The sequence below is a fragment of the Patagioenas fasciata genome, chromosome 25 (genome assembly GCF_037038585.1).
Source record: "Patagioenas fasciata isolate bPatFas1 chromosome 25, bPatFas1.hap1, whole genome shotgun sequence".
NCBI classification, from domain to species: Eukaryota; Metazoa; Chordata; class Aves; order Columbiformes; family Columbidae; genus Patagioenas; species Patagioenas fasciata.
Genome location: NC_092544.1, coordinates 7,578,981 through 7,584,980, shown reverse-complemented (window position 1 = coordinate 7,584,980; position 6,000 = coordinate 7,578,981).

Below are 6,000 nucleotides of genomic sequence, written 5' to 3'. Positions count from 1 at the left end.
TCTCCAGGATGTCACAATGGGCCCTGGGGACAAAGAGGGGTCCCTAAAGTGTCACAATGGGCCCTGGGGACACAGAGGGGCCCTGGGACGTCACAATCAGCCCTGGGGACAAAGTGGGGTCCTGGGATGTCACAATGGGCCCCAGTGACAAAGGGGGTCCCCATGGTGCCACAATGGGCCGTGGGGACAAAAGGGGTGCCCAGGATGTCACAATGGGCCCTGGGGACCAGGGTGGGTCCTGCGATGTCACAATGGGCCCTGGGGACAAAGGGGGTCCCCTGTATGTCACAATGGGCTCTGGGGACAAAGGGGGGTCCTGCGATGTCACAATGAGCCCTGCGGTCAAGGGTGGTACCCACGGTGTCACAATGGGCCCTGGGAACAAGGGGGGGTCCCCATAGGGTCACAATGGGTCCTGGGGAAAATGGGGTCCCCAGGATGTCACAATGGGCCCTGGGGACAATGTGGGTCCTGGGATGTCACAGTGGGCCCCAGTGACAAAGGGGTTCCCTGAATGTTACAATGGGTCTGGAGGACAATGGGGGGTCCTGGGACATCACAATAGGCCCTGGGGACAAGGAGGGATCCCCAGGATGTCACAATGGGCCCTGGGGACAAGGGGGGTCCCCAGGATGTCACAATGTGCCCTGGGTACAAAGAGGCGTCCCCTGAATGTCGCAATGGGCCCTGGGGACAATGGGGGGTCCTAAGACGTCACAATGGGCCCTGGGGACAAGGAGGGATCCCCAGGATGTCACAATGGGCCCTGGGGACAAAGAGGGGTCCCCTGAATGTCACAATGGGCCCTGGGGACAAGGGGGTGCAGTGGATGTCACAATGGGCCCTGGGGACAATGGGGGGTCCTGGAATGTCACAATGGGCCTTGGGGACAATGGGGGTCCCCAGGATGTCACAATGGGCCCTGGGGACAATGGGGTTGCCCAGGATGTCACTATGGGCCCTGGGGAAAGTGGGAGTCCCCAAGGTGTCAGAATGAGCCCTGGGGACAAAGTGAAATCCTGGAATGTCACAATGGCCCCCAGTGACAAAGGGGTTCCCCACGGTGTCACAATGGGCCCTGGGGACAAAAGGGGTCCCCAGGATTTCACAATAGCAGTGGGGACAAAGGGGGGTCATGGGATGTCACAATGGGCCCTGGGGACAAGGGAGATCCCCATGGTGTCACAATAAGCCCTGGGGACAAACTGGGGTCCTGGGATGTCACAATGGGCTCTGGGGACAAGGAGGGTCCCCAGGATGTCACAATGGGCCCTGGGGACAAAGGGGGGTCCTGGGATGTCACAATGGGCCCCAGTGACAAAGAGGGTCCTCATGGTGCCACAATGGGCCCTGGGGACAAAGGGGGTCCCCTGGATGTCACAATGGGCTCTGGGGACAAGGAGGGTCCCCAGGATGTCACAATGGGCCCTGTGGACAAAGAGCGTCCCCTGAATGTCACAATGGGCCCTGGGGACAAAGGGGGTCCCCACGGTATCAGAATGGGCCCTGGGGACAAAGGGGGGTCCCCTGAATGTCACAATGGGCCCTGGGGACAGTGGGGGGTCCTGGGACGTCTCAATGGGCCCTGGGGACAAGGGGGGGTCCCCAGGATGTCACAATGGGCCCTGGGGACAATGGGGGGTCCTGGGACGTCACAATGGGCCCCAGTGACAAGGGGGGGTCCCCAGGATGTCACAATGAGCCCTGGGGACAAAGAGGGGTCCCCTGAATGTCACAATGGGCCCTGGGGACAAGGGGGTGCAGTGGATGTCACAATGGGCCCTGGGGACAATGGGAGTCCCCAAGGTGTCAGAACGAGCCCTGGGGACAAAGTGGAATCCTGGAATGTCACAATGGCCCCCAGTGACAAAGGGGTTCCCCATGGTGTCACAATGGGCCCTGGGGACATAAGGGGTCCCCAGGATTTCACAATAGCACTGGGGACAAAGGGGGGTCCTGGGATGTCACAATGGGCCCCAGTGACAAACGGGGGCCCCTGAATGTCACAATGGGCCCTGGGGACAATGGGGGTCCTGGGACGTCCCAATGGGCCCTGGGGACAATGAGGGATCCCCAGGATGTCCCAATGGGCCCTGGGGACAAGCAGGGATCCCCAGGATGTCACAATGGGCCCTGGGGACAATGGCGGGTTCTGGGACGTCACAATGGGCCCTGGGGACAAGGGGGGTCCCCAGGATGTCACAATGGGCCCTGGGGAAAAAGAGGGGTCCCCTGAATGTCACAATGGGCCCTGGGGACAAGGGGGTGCTGAGGATGTCACAATGGGCCCTGGGGACAATGGGGGGTCCTGGGACGTCACAATGGGCCCTGAGGACAATGGTGGGTCCCCTGAATGTCACAATGGGCCATGGGGACAACGGGGGGTCCGCAGGATGTCACAATGGGCCCTGGGGACAATGGCGGGTTCTGGGACGTCACAATGGGCCCAAGTGACAAGGAGGGTCCCCACGGTGCCACGATGGGTCCTGGGGACAAGGGCGTCCCCCAGATGTCACAATAAGCCCTGGGGACAAAGTGGGGTCCTGGGATGTCACAATGGGCCCTGGGGACAATGGGAGTCCCCAAGGTGTCAGAACGAGCCCTGGGGACAAAGTGGAATCCTGGAATGTCACAATGGCCCCCAGTGACAAAGGGGTTCCCCATGGTGCCACAATGGGCCCTGGGGACAAAAGGGGTCCCCAGGATTTCACAATGGCCCTGGGGACAAAGGGGGGTCCTGGGATGTCACAATGGGCCCTGGGGACAAAGGGGGTGTCCCCATGGTGCCACAACGGGCCCTGGGAGCAAGCGGGTGGCCAGGATGTCACAATGGGTCCTGGGGAAAATGGGGGGTGCCCAGGATGTCACAATGGACCCTGAGGACAAGCGGGGGTCTCCATGGTGTCACAATGGGCCCCAGTGACAAAGGGGCTCCCCTGAATGTCACAATAGGTCCTGGGGACAATGGGGGGTGCTGGGACGTCACAATGGGCCCTGGGGACAATGAGGGATCCCCAGGATGTCACAATGGGCCCTGGGGACAAAGAGGGGTCCCCTGAATGTCACAATGGGCCCTGGGGACAAGGGGGTGCCGAGGATGTCACAATGGGCCCTGGGGACAATGGGGGTGCAGAGGATGTCACAATGGGCCCTGGGGACAATGGGGGTGCAGAGGACGTCACAATGGGCCCTGAGGACAAGGAGGGATCCCCAGGATGTCACAATGGGCCCTGGGGACAATGGGGGGTCGTTAGACATCACAATGGCCCCTGGGGACAAAGAGGGGTCCCCTGAATGTCACAATGGGCCCTGGGGACAATGGGGGGTCCTGGGACGTCACAATGGGCCCCAGTGACAAGAGGGGGTCCCCAGGATGTCACAATGGGCCCTGGGGACAATGGGGGGTCCTGGAATGTCACAATGGGCCTTGGGGACAATGGGGGTCCCCAGGATGTCACAATGGGCCCTGGGGACAATGGGGTTGCCCAGGATGTCACAATGGGCCCTGGGGACAATGGGAGTCCCCAAGGTGTCAGAACGAGCCCTGGGGACAAAGTGAAATCCTGGAATGTCACAATGGCCCCCAGTGACAAAGGGGTTCCCCACGGTGTCACAATGGGCCCTGGGGACAAAAGGGGTCCCCAGGATTTCACAATAGCACTGGGGACAAAGGGGGGTCATGGGATGTCACAATGGGCCCTGGGGACAAGGGAGATCCCCATGGTGTCACAATAAGCCCTGGGGACAAAGTGGGGTCCCGTGAATGTCACAATGGGCCCTAGGGACAAGAGGGGATCCCTAGGATGTCACAATGGGCCCTGGGGACTAATGAGGTCCCCACGGTCTCACAATATGTCCTGGAGACAAAGGGGGGTCCCCCGAATGTCACAATGGGCCCTGGTGACAAGGGGGGATCCCCAGGATGTCACAATGGACCCTGGGGACAATGGGGGGTCCTGGGACGTCACAATGGGCCCTGGGGACAAGAGGGGGTCCCCAGGATGTCACAATGGGCCCTGGGGACAAAGAGGGGTCCCCTGAATGTCACAATGGGCCCTGGGGACAAGGGGGTGCCGAGGATGTCACAATGGGCCCTGGGGACAATGGGGGTCCTGGGACGTCACAATGGGCCTTGGGGACACAGAGGGGCCCTAGGACGTCACAATCAGCCCTGGGGACAAGGGGGGATCCCCTGAAAGTCACAATGAGCCCTGGGAACAGAGGGGGGTCCTGGGACGTCACAATGGGCCCTGGGGACAAGGGGGGGTCTCCAGGATGTCACAATGGGCCCTGGGGACAAAGAGGGGTCCCCTGAATGTCACAATGGGCCCTGGGGACAAGGGGGTGCCGAGGATGTCACAATGGGCCCTGGGGACAATGGGGGTCCTGGGACGTCACAATGGGCCTTGGGGACACAGAGGGGCCCTAGGACGTCACAATCAGCCCTGGGGACAAGGGGGGATCCCCTGAAAGTCACAATGAGCCCTGGGAACAGAGGGGGGTCCTGGGACGTCACAATGGGCCCTGGGGACAAGGGGGGGTCCCCAGGATTTCACAATGGCCCTGGGGACAAAGGGGGGTCCTGGGATGTCACAATGGGCCCTGGGGACAAAGGGGGTATCCCCATGGTGCCACAACGGGCCCTGGGAGCAAGCGGGTGGCCAGGATGTCACAATGGGTCCTGGGGAAAATGGGGGGTGCCCAGGATGTCACAATGGACCCTGAGGACAAGCGGGGGTCTCCATGGTGTCACAATGGGCCCCAGTGACAAAGGGGCTCCCCTGAATGTCACAATAGGTCCTGGGGACAATGGGGGGTGCTGGGACGTCACAATGGGCCCTGGGGACAATGAGGGATCCCCAGGATGTCACAATGGGCCCTGGGGACAAAGAGGGGTCCCCTGAATGTCACAATGGGCCCTGGGGACAAGGGGGTGCCGAGGATGTCACAATGGGCCCTGGGGACAATGGGGGTGCAGAGGGTGTCACAATGGGCCCTGGGGACAATGGTGGTGCAGAGGACGTCACAATGGGCCCTGAGGACAAGGAGGGATCCCCAGGATGTCACAATGGGCCCTGGGGACAATGGGGGGTCGTTAGACATCACAATGGCCCCTGGGGACAAAGAGGGGTCCCCTGAATGTCACAATGGGCCCTGGGGACAATGGGGGGTCCTGGGACGTCACAATGGGCCCCAGTGACAAGAGGGGGTCCCCAGGATGTCACAATGGGCCCTGGGGACAATGGGGGGTCCTGGAATGTCACAATGGGCCTTGGGGACAATGGGGGTCCCCAGGATGTCACAATGGGCCCTGGGGACAATGGGGTTGCCCAGGATGTCACAATGGGCCCTGGGGACAATGGGAGTCCCCAAGGTGTCAGAACGAGCCCTGGGGACAAAGTGAAATCCTGGAATGTCACAATGGCCCCCAGTGACAAAGGGGTTCCCCACGGTGTCACAATGGGCCCTGGGGACAAAAGGGGTCCCCAGGATTTCACAATAGCACTGGGGACAAAGGGGGGTCATGGGATGTCACAATGGGCCCTGGGGACAAGGGAGATCCCCATGGTGTCACAATAAGCCCTGGGGACAAAGTGGGGTCCCGTGAATGTCACAATGGGCCCTAGGGACAAGGGGGTGCCGAGGAGGTCACAATGGGCCCTGGGGACAATGGGGGGTCCTGGGACGTCACAATGGGCCCTGGGGACAAGAGGGGATCCCTAGGATGTCACAATGGGCCCTGGGGACTAATGAGGTCCCCACGGTCTCACAATATGTCCTGGAGACAAAGGGGGGTCCCCCGAATGTCACAATGGGCCCTGGTGACAAGGGGGGATCCCCAGGATGTCACAATGGACCCTGGGGACAATGGGGGGTCCTGGGACGTCACAATGGGCCCTGGGGACAAGAGGGGGTCCCCAGGATGTCACAATGGGCCCTGGGGACAAAGAGGGGTCCCCTGAATGTCACAATGGGCCCTGGGGACAAGGGGGTGCCGAG